At 47.0% G+C, this 12,327-nt stretch overlaps 1 non-coding gene and 2 pseudogenes across 1 annotated transcript; all 3 read right to left on the bottom strand.

The window, feature by feature from the left end:
* Positions 1-160: 160 nt before the first annotated feature.
* On the bottom strand, positions 161-351 carry LOC142704422 (U2 spliceosomal RNA). The gene has a single exon (XR_012867880.1). It is a non-coding gene; the product is annotated as a U2 spliceosomal RNA (small nuclear RNA).
* Positions 352-1,637: 1,286 nt separating this feature from the next.
* Positions 1,638-1,808, bottom strand: LOC142704398 (U2 spliceosomal RNA; annotated as a pseudogene).
* Positions 1,809-8,118: 6,310 nt separating this feature from the next.
* Positions 8,119-8,293, bottom strand: LOC142704380 (U2 spliceosomal RNA; annotated as a pseudogene).
* Between the last annotated feature and the right edge of the window lie 4,034 nt (positions 8,294-12,327).

The raw sequence follows: 12,327 nt of genomic DNA, 5'->3' as shown, positions 1-12,327 counted from the left end.
CATTTAATAAATGAGCTCATTATCACACATGACTGTACAAATGCATTGTCCAACAGGTGTTGAAATAATGGGATTAAAAGGGGAGATCCCTTCAGAAAGACAGAAACAATGGCAAAGAGAAAAAACACTTTTGGAATCTGATTTTAGTCAACACATAAGGGAAGGGTGCACCGGTCCTGGAAATACTGCAATACCAGGTCAATGCGTGGAGTGGACAGAGCAAGCTCTATTTCCATCTCCCTGTTCTAAAAATCCATTTAATATATGGTCCCCAGATAGGGGACGTATCAGATATTAAACTGATAAGAACAGATACTACACTTGATCTTAGCCAAAAGGCCGAGAAGCGATAACCCGAGCGGCCCTTGCCTTGCCCGAGCCTGTCCCATACTGCTGTTCACCCCTTGCAGCGATTCAGCCTACTCCTAGGCAATTCCATGGGGCCCTGCAGGCTCACACACATTTACAGCTACTAAGCGGGAGGTGAATAAAGGCCGGAGAGGAAGCCAGACAGGATTTGCTTCTTTTGCTTGCACCACAATGCAGTGCTGAAAGAGGAGGAATCTACATAAAAACGCCTTCCTGGCAACGCCCAAATGCCCTCCTGCCATGCAGATAAACACTGGCAGCGGCAGCAAGTGCATGCCCACAGCCACCCCTTGTTCCTTCACACCTTGTATCAGCTTTAATCCAGTCCTGTGCTGCCTGCTGAGCAGCACTGAACAACACTGCCTGGGCCCAGGCTTTTATCTCTGAGGCAGGCCCCATTATGATGTCAGAAAGCTGGCTCTGGAATCCTGAGGGCTCCACTATGACACGTGCAAAGTTCCGTCTGAACTTTATATAAGACTGTGAGGCTCAGTCAGTCACTCAGTGTTGCCTGAGAGGGCAACACTGCAACAGCCGGCCGCCAGGCTGTCTTTTTTTTGCACATTTATTTGCCTCCAGGAGGCCACAAGAGGGAGACAAGGGACTGCAAAATGGAAAATAGGCATCCACCAACTTTACAGACAACTTCTCTTTGCTCCTACAACCTCCATCCTTGCACAGTTTGTTATTCTTCCAGGTAACATAGTAACAAATCCAAATTGCTGCTCTCTTTGTAGGCAAGCAAGGGTTTGTTGCAACTGCAATTCTTACTTCTTCTTGAAATGTAGGGACGACAGTACATTCCATCACATCCACCTAGTGTACACAGGTAGGTCCATTGTGGCGGGTAGGCGGCTGGCTGCTTTAATGGCTGTTTGCTGTTCCCCTACTCCACTCCACTCCACTATTTGACTGTGGTGCTGCATCAATCAGTGGCTGGCTCAGGTGCAGCTCTTTAACTTACCTAGGAGGGAGGGAGGGAGGGAGGGCGGAGAGAAGACAAGGAAGGTGAATGAGCTGTTCCAATGTGAAATGCCGGAAACACAGAAACACAGAAGACACACACACACACACACACAACAAGAGGTGGCAATGTATTCATTAATTGCATTTAATAAATGAGCTCATTATCACACATGACTGTACAAATGCATTGTCCAACAGGTGTTGAAATAATGGGATTAAAAGGGGAGATCCCTTCAGAAAGACAGAAACAATGGCAAAGAGAAAAAACACTTTTGGAATCTGATTTTAGTCAACACATAAGGGAAGGGTGCACCGGTCCTGGAAATACTGCAATACCAGGTCAATGCGTGGAGTGGACAGAGCAAGCTCTATTTCCATCTCCCTGTTCTAAAAATCCATTTAATATATGGTCCCCAGATAGGGGACGTATCAGATATTAAACTGATAAGAACAGATTTTTTTTTTTTTTTTTTTTTTTTTTTTTTTTTTTTTTTTTTTTTTTTTTTTTTTTTTTTTTTTTTAATAACCATTCAGTTAGATACGAAGCGAAAACTTAAGTTTTTCAATCTGAATAATCAAAAAAACGATATCGCTTATATCAATCATCTCTATGGTTACTCTTTAAATTTGTTCTTTTATTTAATTCCAAAAGAAAGACAATGCATTACAGAAATAACAGATGACAAAACAACATTATTTATAGCGGATTAATGCTTTCCACTTTTTGAATTTCCAAATCCCTTCGGAATCAACATTGCCACCACCGCGCTGCTTATCCCATAAATATTTGACATATAACCGGGACAAAAATATCTTAACACAATCATTTACAGACACAACCTTTCTTTTAAATACCAAAAGATTCCTCACATCCCACAGACTTTCCATCACACATACCATTATTAACCATAATATTCTATCTTTAGCTCTACTACATGCACCCATCCCAAACATTGCCACCTTCCAATTCACATATGTTACACCTGCCAACTCTTTACACAAACCCCCTACTCTCTTCCATACTTCATAAGAGAAGTCACAATCCCATATTAGATGGCGTATGCTCTCACTAGCCCCACACCCCTCCCTAGGGCACACTTCATGTCTAATGAGATCCCGCTGCTTTTGGACTTGTCTCACAGGCAGTATATTATGTAATGACATCCACACTACATCCCGTTGGCGATTTGACACCCCTACAATATCCAAATTCTTCCATACTGCATCCGCTTCACCTGACCGCAGCCCATCAATATTACATGCAAGCTCATTCGCCCGCATTCTTTTCATCACACCATTCTTATTCTTGAAATCCACCATAGGTACAGATAGTAAATCATACTTCCTCACAAACCATTCAATCTTCATGTACCACACAGGACATTTAAATGCCACAGGCACTCTTGCATCCCTCTTCACCCAATTTAACCCGAAAAGCGTCCATCCAGCCAAATACCTCATCATATACGCAGTTTTGTTATTCCGCTCAATCAACACCGTCACTACCTTCACATAACTCAACCCCAAGAGAACCTCAATATTTGGGAAATTCATTCCACCATGCTCGCACAATTTATATAGATACTCCCGCTTCAACTTTTCCATCCTGCATCCCCAAAAAAAAGTAAAAACCATTTTCTCTGCTTTTTTTATTTTCCTGGTTGAAAAGGGAAAAATCACTGCACAAAAGAGCAGGATTGGCAAAATAACTGACTTAATGATTAAGGTTTTACCAGAAAACGTCAAACTACGCATACGCCAGAAATTCAACTTTCGCTCAATCCTCATACCACATTCATCCCAACTCTCGTTCCCCTTTAAGTTTTCATTGAATAAAATACCCAAAACCCTAATTGCGCCTTGTTCACACTTTACACCATCCATTCTAACATTACTGTCACCAAAACACTTAAAAATGCTTTTACTCCAGTTCACTCTAAAAGCGGACGCACTACAGAAAAGATCTAACACCAATCTAGCCCTAGTCAAACTAGCTAGAGACTCACTCACAATGACCACATCGTCCATATAAGCTAGAGTTTTCACCACCTTACCTCCACTACCAGGTATCAGCAAGCCCCTCATCACCTTCTCTTTCCTAAACATACACAACAAAACTTCAATTACGCTAATAAAAAGAACGGGGGACATCGGACAACCTTGTCTGACTCCCGATTTAATTCTCACTTTACCACTCAAAAACCCATTCACCAAAAATTCGCTCGTCACTCCTCCATACAAGCATCTTACTGCACTCACAAACTTGCTATGAAAACCCATTTTATTCAACACACCAAACATAAATTCATGTGACACGCGGTCAAACGCCTTCTCAAAGTCCACAGCTAGCACCATACACTTTTGCTTTCTGTCCATGCAATCCCCAATCAAATCTTTTAACAGCAACAGGTTGTCAGTCATACGCCTACTTGGTACCGCACACACTTGATCCTCCCCCACTACCTGACCGATCACTTCACGCATTCGATTTGCTAGAATTTTGCTATAGCACTTGTAATCACTATTGAGCAAAGAGATAGGTCTCCAATTACCCAGATTCCTTTTATCACCCTTTTTATGTATTAACACAACAACACCCTCTTTCATAGATTCACTCATTATCCCATTGTCCCACATAAACTGACACACTTCCACTAGGTCTGCTCCCATTATGTCCCACGCTTGCACATACAATTCCACAGGAATACCGTCCTTCCCTGGAGTTTTATTTTTACTAGCACTCTTGACCACTTGCATAACTTCATCCATTGTAATTCCCTCTGATAACATATCAGAATCCTCCTTCCCTAGCACATTCTCTAATTTATTCATGGTATCATTCACCAAATCTCTATCAGTCCATTTGTCACCATACAGCTCGCGATAGAACGACTCCACTTCATTCATCACATCCTCCCCATAAACACAGTCACCCCCACTATTCATAACAACATCCATATCATCCTTCTTCCCACACATCTTTTTGAAGAAAAATCTTGTGCACTTCTCATCCTTTTCCAGATGTTCAATCTTAGATCTATATATGATTTCTTTCCCCCTCTCATCCATCTCTTTCTTAATCTCACTTTTGACCGCACAAAGCAAGTCACCCACATCATACCCAAGCATACTAAGCTTCCTCAACCACTCCATTCTCATATTCAGCTCTTTATATTTATTCCTACGAATTGCAGCTTTTTTATATCCCCATTTTTTAAAGAATTTCCTAACTTCACCCTTCATCCAGTCCCACCATTCTAACATATTCGCAAAATTTCTTTTTTTCCACTTCCATCCCACATACGCACGCTTAAAATCATCCATCACTTTTTTATCTTCAAGCAACCTGATATTCAGCTTCCACACCCCTTTACCATACTTTAATTTTGTATTCCCCTCAAAAAAAGCACTCATACTCACGTGATCAGTAAACATCACATCATCTTGGCGGAAAGATTTACATACCAAATTTTTGAAAAACACCCGGTCAATCCTGGATGTCACCCCACCCCCCTCTGCTCTAAAGGTTGCGGGCGGCGGCTTACCTAAAAACATTTCAGATGCATCTACAAAAGAAAAATCATTAATTAAATTATTTAACATTTTACCCGACACATCCATCTTAGCCCCTTCGGTAACACAATTGAAGTCCCCCACCCACACAGTAGGGATCCTACCAGGCAAAAAAATACTCAATTTTTCTAACAACTCTACTCTATCCCCTTTACTTGTTGGCCCATACACATTTATTACCCTGACCTTCCACCCTCTATAGCTTATAATTGCAGATAAGCATCTACCCGCCTCCACCACAGTATAACTATCAAATTTATAATCCTTATTCCCCAATAAGATTCCCACACCATCATTTTTATTTTTAACCGAGCCTGACCATATACTTTGGCCATATTGCCATTCTTTTTCATCTAATGCATCAGAGATGCCACATTCTTGCAAGCAAAAAATATCAGCCCCTAGATTTTTAAGGAAATCTAGTGCTGCAATTCTCCTAGGCCTAGATTTAATCAGCCTGACATTCAGGGATAGGACATGACATGTGATTTTGGCAGCCATGTTTTAATCTGGAGATGAAAACGTTGAACAACAAGCCCATCTTTTCCTCAGCCTTTTCCTTCTTGAGGCTGGCAATCCAACGCAAAGATAGAGCCTTCCAGATCCCCTAGAAAAGGAGTGTCAAAAGAAATACTAGTCACAGGATACACGCCGTCCCTCTGTGGACTCGCACTTCCTTCACTTGATGGTGAAAAGTTTGTTCTCTGCCTTTTTGGAGCCATCCCAAACTCCTCTTCACCTGGTCTCACAACAGCTGTTGCAAAATCACCCTGCTCTCCAGCCACCTCATGAGCCTCCTCTGCCTCCTCCCACACAATCACTGGGGTTATGGAGACTGAAGTCTCAACCTCACCTTCACCTTGCAGCCCGGTTTGCTCATCAGAAAGAGGGGGAAGGTCTTCTTCCACAGGTGATATTTCCATCACTCCACCCTCCGCACCTGCAACTGCAATTTCCTCAGACAGTGGACTTTCTGCCTGGATAATTGGACCAGCAACCTCAGGATCTTCAGGTCTCCCAGCAGGCCTCTGTCTGGCCATATCTGCATAAGAACGCTTAGGACAATTCCTGAAGGCGTGTCCTGTCTGTGCACAGAGGTTGCAAACGATGGGGTTGGTACAAACCTTTGACTCATGGCCCACCTGGCCGCATTTCCCACACCTTTTTCCTTGATTACAGGACTCCAGTATGTGTCCAAAGATCTTGCAGTTCTTGCAAAAGAGAGGGGGGTTAGGGAAGAAAAGATAGCCCCTGTCCCTGCCAATAGAAAAGTTCAAGGGGGGTCTGCTTAGCCCATCAACCCCTTCTGGATCCCTCTTAAAATTAACAATAAATTTGTACTTGCCACTCCAGATTCCAGCCTCGTTGAGGATCTTGTTGGAAAAGACCACAGACTCACAATGGCGGAGGAGGAAGGCCTCAATGTCCGACCTTGGCACATGGGGATTGTACATGAAGACAACCAAAGGGACATTCCCATCTTCATAGAGGAGAGTGAAAACAAGACCATCCAAAGCAGCATTGTTGCGGTTCTTCTTCAAAGTGTTGTAGAAATTTAGGCAGTCGCTCCTAGAATTAAGCACAAGGGTATAATGACCCACCTTATGTTCCTGGAGGCAGAGGATGGCAGGGCGAGGGATCTTCAGAGCTCCAAAAATAACTTCGTCCACCAGACGTCCAAGAGGAAAGCGATTCTCCAATCCAGCTGTAGCATTGATGCGGATTCCAAACTTGACCCGGAGATCTCCGGTCCTGGGATATACGATCTGAACGCCCATGATCGCCTTCTTTGTCTCCTGGCTCACCCCCTAAAGCAGCAGGTGGCTTAAGCTGGTAAACCAGCGATGCCACAAGGCCAAGGGCGAGCACACAGACGGACCTCCTGACCAACCCCTTGAGATTAGCCAAAAGGCCGAGAAGCGATAACCCGAGCGGCCCTTGCCTTGCCCGAGCCTGTCCCATACTGCTGTTCACCCCTTGCAGCGATTCAGCCTACTCCTAGGCAATTCCATGGGGCCCTGCAGGCTCACACACATTTACAGCTACTAAGCGGGAGGTGAATAAAGGCCGGAGAGGAAGCCAGACAGGATTTGCTTCTTTTGCTTGCACCACAATGCAGTGCTGAAAGAGGAGGAATCTACATAAAAACGCCTTCCTGGCAACGCCCAAATGCCCTCCTGCCATGCAGATAAACACTGGCAGCGGCAGCAAGTGCATGCCCACAGCCACCCCTTGTTCCTTCACACCTTGTATCAGCTTTAATCCAGTCCTGTGCTGCCTGCTGAGCAGCACTGAACAACACTGCCTGGGCCCAGGCTTTTATCTCTGAGGCAGGCCCCATTATGATGTCAGAAAGCTGGCTCTGGAATCCTGAGGGCTCCACTATGACACGTGCAAAGTTCCGTCTGAACTTTATATAAGACTGTGAGGCTCAGTCAGTCACTCAGTGTTGCCTGAGAGGGCAACACTGCAACAGCCGGCCGCCAGGCTGTCTTTTTTTTGCACATTTATTTGCCTCCAGGAGGCCACAAGAGGGAGACAAGGGACTGCAAAATGGAAAATAGGCATCCACCAACTTTACAGACAACTTCTCTTTGCTCCTACAACCTCCATCCTTGCACAGTTTGTTATTCTTCCAGGTAACATAGTAACAAATCCAAATTGCTGCTCTCTTTGTAGGCAAGCAAGGGTTTGTTGCAACTGCAATTCTTACTTCTTCTTGAAATGTAGGGACGACAGTACATTCCATCACATCCACCTAGTGTACACAGGTAGGTCCATTGTGGCGGGTAGGCGGCTGGCTGCTTTAATGGCTGTTTGCTGTTCCCCTACTCCACTCCACTCCACTATTTGACTGTGGTGCTGCATCAATCAGTGGCTGGCTCAGGTGCAGCTCTTTAACTTACCTAGGAGGGAGGGAGGGAGGGAGGGCGGAGAGAAGACAAGGAAGGTGAATGAGCTGTTCCAATGTGAAATGCCGGAAACACAGAAACACAGAAGACACACACACACACACACACAACAAGAGGTGGCAATGTATTCATTAATTGCATTTAATAAATGAGCTCATTATCACACATGACTGTACAAATGCATTGTCCAACAGGTGTTGAAATAATGGGATTAAAAGGGGAGATCCCTTCAGAAAGACAGAAACAATGGCAAAGAGAAAAAACACTTTTGGAATCTGATTTTAGTCAACACATAAGGGAAGGGTGCACCGGTCCTGGAAATACTGCAATACCAGGTCAATGCGTGGAGTGGACAGAGCAAGCTCTATTTCCATCTCCCTGTTCTAAAAATCCATTTAATATATGGTCCCCAGATAGGGGACGTATCAGATATTAAACTGATAAGAACAGATTTTTTGATTGAAAAATGCTTTATTGACAATCAATCGTCATCATACAAACATTACTGCGACGCAGCGCGAGCCATGAAGCAGCAAATAATAAATAATAACAGTCGTCAAACATAACATGACAGTATAATACACAGTACAGGCTAGCCTATGCTATACATTACACCACATGCTACACTAACATTCTTGCATTCACTAAAGCCAAACAACAAAGCATTACAGACAAGTGATGGGATAGGGGAGTGGGTAGGAGGGGATAGGGAAGCGGGAAATCACAGGCCCGAAGCTTTATTGAAAGACAACACACAAGAAGGGAGAGTGGGGGGAAGGGGAGTATCAGTCCTCTTCCTCATCGACGTCCGGGCTGTCCCAGGTGGAATAGTCTCTGAGCAGGCTGTGGATCAGCCTGCGGCAGTCCTGGACGGACACACTCTCTCTCCGCAAAATCAGACGATTCCTGGCGAACCATATAGCGTCCTTAAAACAGTTCATAAGGCGCCAGGCTTCCTGGATTGCTCCATCCGTGGTATTCCCAGGAAATAGTCCATAAAGTACCGAGCGGTACGACAGTCTGTTCCTGGGAACTGAGTCCTTGAGTTCGTGTTCCAAGGCTTTCAACAGACCCTGTGCAAAGGGGCACTGCCAGAAAATGTGCAAAGATGTTTCCTCCGTGAAGGGGCACCTGGGGCAGTACCGGGTCTTGCACAGGTTGCGGGCATGCATGAATGACCTAAGAGGCAGTCCTCCCTGGATGGCCATCCATGAAATGTCCTTGTGCCCGTTGGTCAACCTGCCAGATGACACGTTAGTCCAAACAGTCTCCAACGTGTCGGCATGAAGCCCTGGAACAAACTCCAGTGAGTCCTTTGCTCTGATGTGCTTGTGGATCGTCTTAGGTTTCCACAAGTCGGGCTTAAGACCCTCCAGTTGATGCTCCCTCACAAACCGGACGACATCTCCGTAGAACCAGGGAGCGTGCCAGTTGTAAGGGAAGGAGCTGTCCCACTTATCCCAGCCAAAACCTCGCCAGAGGGGAAGGAGGAAGTAGCGGGACATGGCCTTGCCCGCAGAGCCGTTTGCTGTCCTCAGAGTCCTACGAACACAGTCACATACAAAAGCGATACGCAGCAGAGTGGGAATGTCGGGTATACCCTTCCCACCTTTGCGGGGCTCCTTGTACATAACAGTCCGCTTTACTCTGTCCATTTTCGAGCCCCAGATGAAGCGAAACACAGTCCTGGTAATGGCCCTCGAGACCGTTGCAAGAGGGGGCCATGCCTGTGCAGTGTATTGTAGCACAGGCAAGACTTCGTTACGCAGGACCATTGCTTTGCCCTCAATAGTGAGTTGTCTGAGGCTCCACAGTCCGATCCTTTGGTTGACTTTGGCCAAGCGTTCTTCCCACGACTTTAGGGCTGCACCTTCCTTACCGAACCAGACTCCCAGAATTTTGATGAAGTCCGGCTTGATAGTAAACGGGAAGGAGGCAGGAGAAGGCAGGTACCACTTTCCGAAGAGCATGGCTTCCGACTTCCCGCAGTTGACTTTTGCCCCTGAAGCGCGTCCGAACTCCTCACAGGTCTGGACGAGTGCAGTCACCGAACTCTGGTCAGCGCAGAAGACGGTCACGTCGTCCATGTACAGCGAGCATTTGACCTCGAAGTGTCCTGGACCTGGTGCGGTGATCCCTCTGATCTCTCCATTCTGCCGGATAGCCTCTGCGAAGAGCTCTATAACACAAACAAAAAGGAGAGGTGAAAGAGGACAGCCTTGTCTAACCCCCGACGATACAGGAAAGGGGTCAGTCTTCCAGCCGTTCACCAGCACCGAGCTGTAAATGTCGCAATACATCAGGTTAACATACAAACAGAACAACCTGCCAAGCCGCAGCCTACGCAGAGCCTTACCCATGAATTCGTGAGAGACCCGGTCAAAAGCCTTCTCCTGATCCAGACTGACCAGGGCCGCGTGTGTACGGCGGCTTTGCATGTAATGCACTGTGTCCCTCACCAGGGCAAGACTGTCGGCCACCCTACGGCCAGGAATGCCGCAGGTTTGGTCCGATCCGATGATCTGTCCGATGACAACCTTCAGTCTGTTGGTCAATACTTTGGCGAGGATCTTGTAGTCCACGTTCAGGAGAGAGATGGGACGCCAGTTTTTCAGGTCACATCTCTCCCCCTTCCGCTTATACAAGATCGTGATCATGCCTTCTCTCAAGGACGGTGGCATTCTACCCTCCACCACCATCTCCTCATAGAGCTCCAGCAGGTCCGGACAGATCAAGTCCCCCAGCGCTACATAGAGCTCTGCTGGGAGACCATCACTGCCCGGGGTCCTGCCGGGTCTGAAGGATTTAGCGGCAGAGAGCAGTTCCTCCACCGTCAGGGGTACGTCCATAGCCTCCGTACCTGCAGGATCAAGATGATTAGTGATACCTGACAGGAATTTATCGGCGGCTTCGGGGTCAGTGGTTTTCCGGGAGTAGAGGCTTCGGTAGTAGTCTGTGACGACTCCCATCACCTCCTTCTTCCCAGAATGCATGTTTCCGGTCTCATCTCGGAGTTCCTTCAGGGGCGTGTGGCCGGCATGGAGTTTCCTGAAAAAGAACGAGTTACATTTCTCACCCTTCTCCAGGTTCTCCACCTTGGAACGAAAGACAATTCGCTTGGATTCCTCCTCAAAGTGCCTTTTCAGGCCCTTTTTGGCTTCCTCCAGCTCCTTCCTGACGTCCCAGCCGCATTGAAGGAGGTCTTGCAGGGATCGCAGCTGACGCTGCATCTCTCTGAAGTCTCTCTTCCTCTCACACGCCTGTTGACGACTTTTTGCCTGAAAGAAACAACGAAATTCAACTTTAACATATTCCCACCAGTCACAGGTTTTGTCAAAGAAAACTTTATCATTCCTCCAAACAATATAGGCGTCTCTAAGTTCCGCCAGTACCTCTTCTCTTTCCAGCAGGGCACAATTCAGCTTCCAGGAGCCAGGGCCGGGAGGAAAACCGTGGCCGATGGCACCCTGGAAGAGAATGGCCCTGTGGTCAGAGAAGAAGCAGGGGACCATGGAGTGCCCATGCTGCTTGACTGCCCGGGAGGTGAACACAAAGTCAATCCGAGAACGAAGTGAGCCATCGGGTCGGCTCCATGAATAGTTCACAGAGCCGATCCCCATGGAGCCCACAACGTCCTGCAAGGATGCTTCGGTTACCATCTCGATAAGCAGTTTGGAACTGACATCCAGCTTGATTGAAGTGCCGGAACTTCGTCCATCCTCTTCGATGGGGCAGTTGAAGTCCCCGGCCATCACCACTGCCCTAGTGGTGGCGAGCTGGGTCCGCAGGGTCTGGAATAGTTCCAGGCGCTCAGCCTTCATAGGGGGAGCGTACACGTTGATGAGCCTAATCGGCTCTCCCGCCCAGGAACCGTCTACGACCAACAAGCGGCCGCAGACGAGCTCCTGGACAGAGTCAACAGTAAATACGCTTCCCCTAATCAGGATGGCAACCCCTGCAGACTTACAGTCGCCCCCACCAGACCAGTAGGACGGGCCATGGGTCCACTGCCTGGCCAGATGATGGTATGACCTGGAAGAGGGGAGAGTACATTCCTGCAGCATAAATACATCACTCGACTGCTTGGAAAGAAAAGTTAGCACCATCTGACATCTAGTCCTATCTCTAACACTCCTCACATTGAGGCTAAAGATGTTAAGTTTAGCAGCCATGGGGGAGAATAAAGAAGGTTAGTGCAAACGATACACCTTAGTTACCAGTCCGGTCGGGCGGATCCTCCTCTCTGGAGCCTGGCGGGTCCGGAAGATCCAGCAGGCCCTCTGACAAAAATTGTTCCAGGATTGTAGCCACCTGGATGTCTGTTGTGAAGTCGATGACCTCAGGTTCAGACACGAGTTCCTCCACCATCTGCTCCATTTCCTCCTGCTGCGCAAGGGAATCTTCGCAGATTTCCACGACTTGTCTCTTTGAGGACTCAGCAGCTGGGCTGTCCCTCACCTTTCTCTTCCTCTGGATGGCACCTGAGGAGACAAGAGGGGGAAAATCC

Source organism: Rhinoderma darwinii, unplaced genomic scaffold, assembly GCF_050947455.1.
Source record: "Rhinoderma darwinii isolate aRhiDar2 unplaced genomic scaffold, aRhiDar2.hap1 Scaffold_3317, whole genome shotgun sequence".
NCBI lineage: Eukaryota > Metazoa > Chordata > Amphibia > Anura > Rhinodermatidae > Rhinoderma > Rhinoderma darwinii.
Note: the sequence above shows the minus strand (reverse complement) of the source record. Positions and strands in the feature narration are given on the sequence as shown.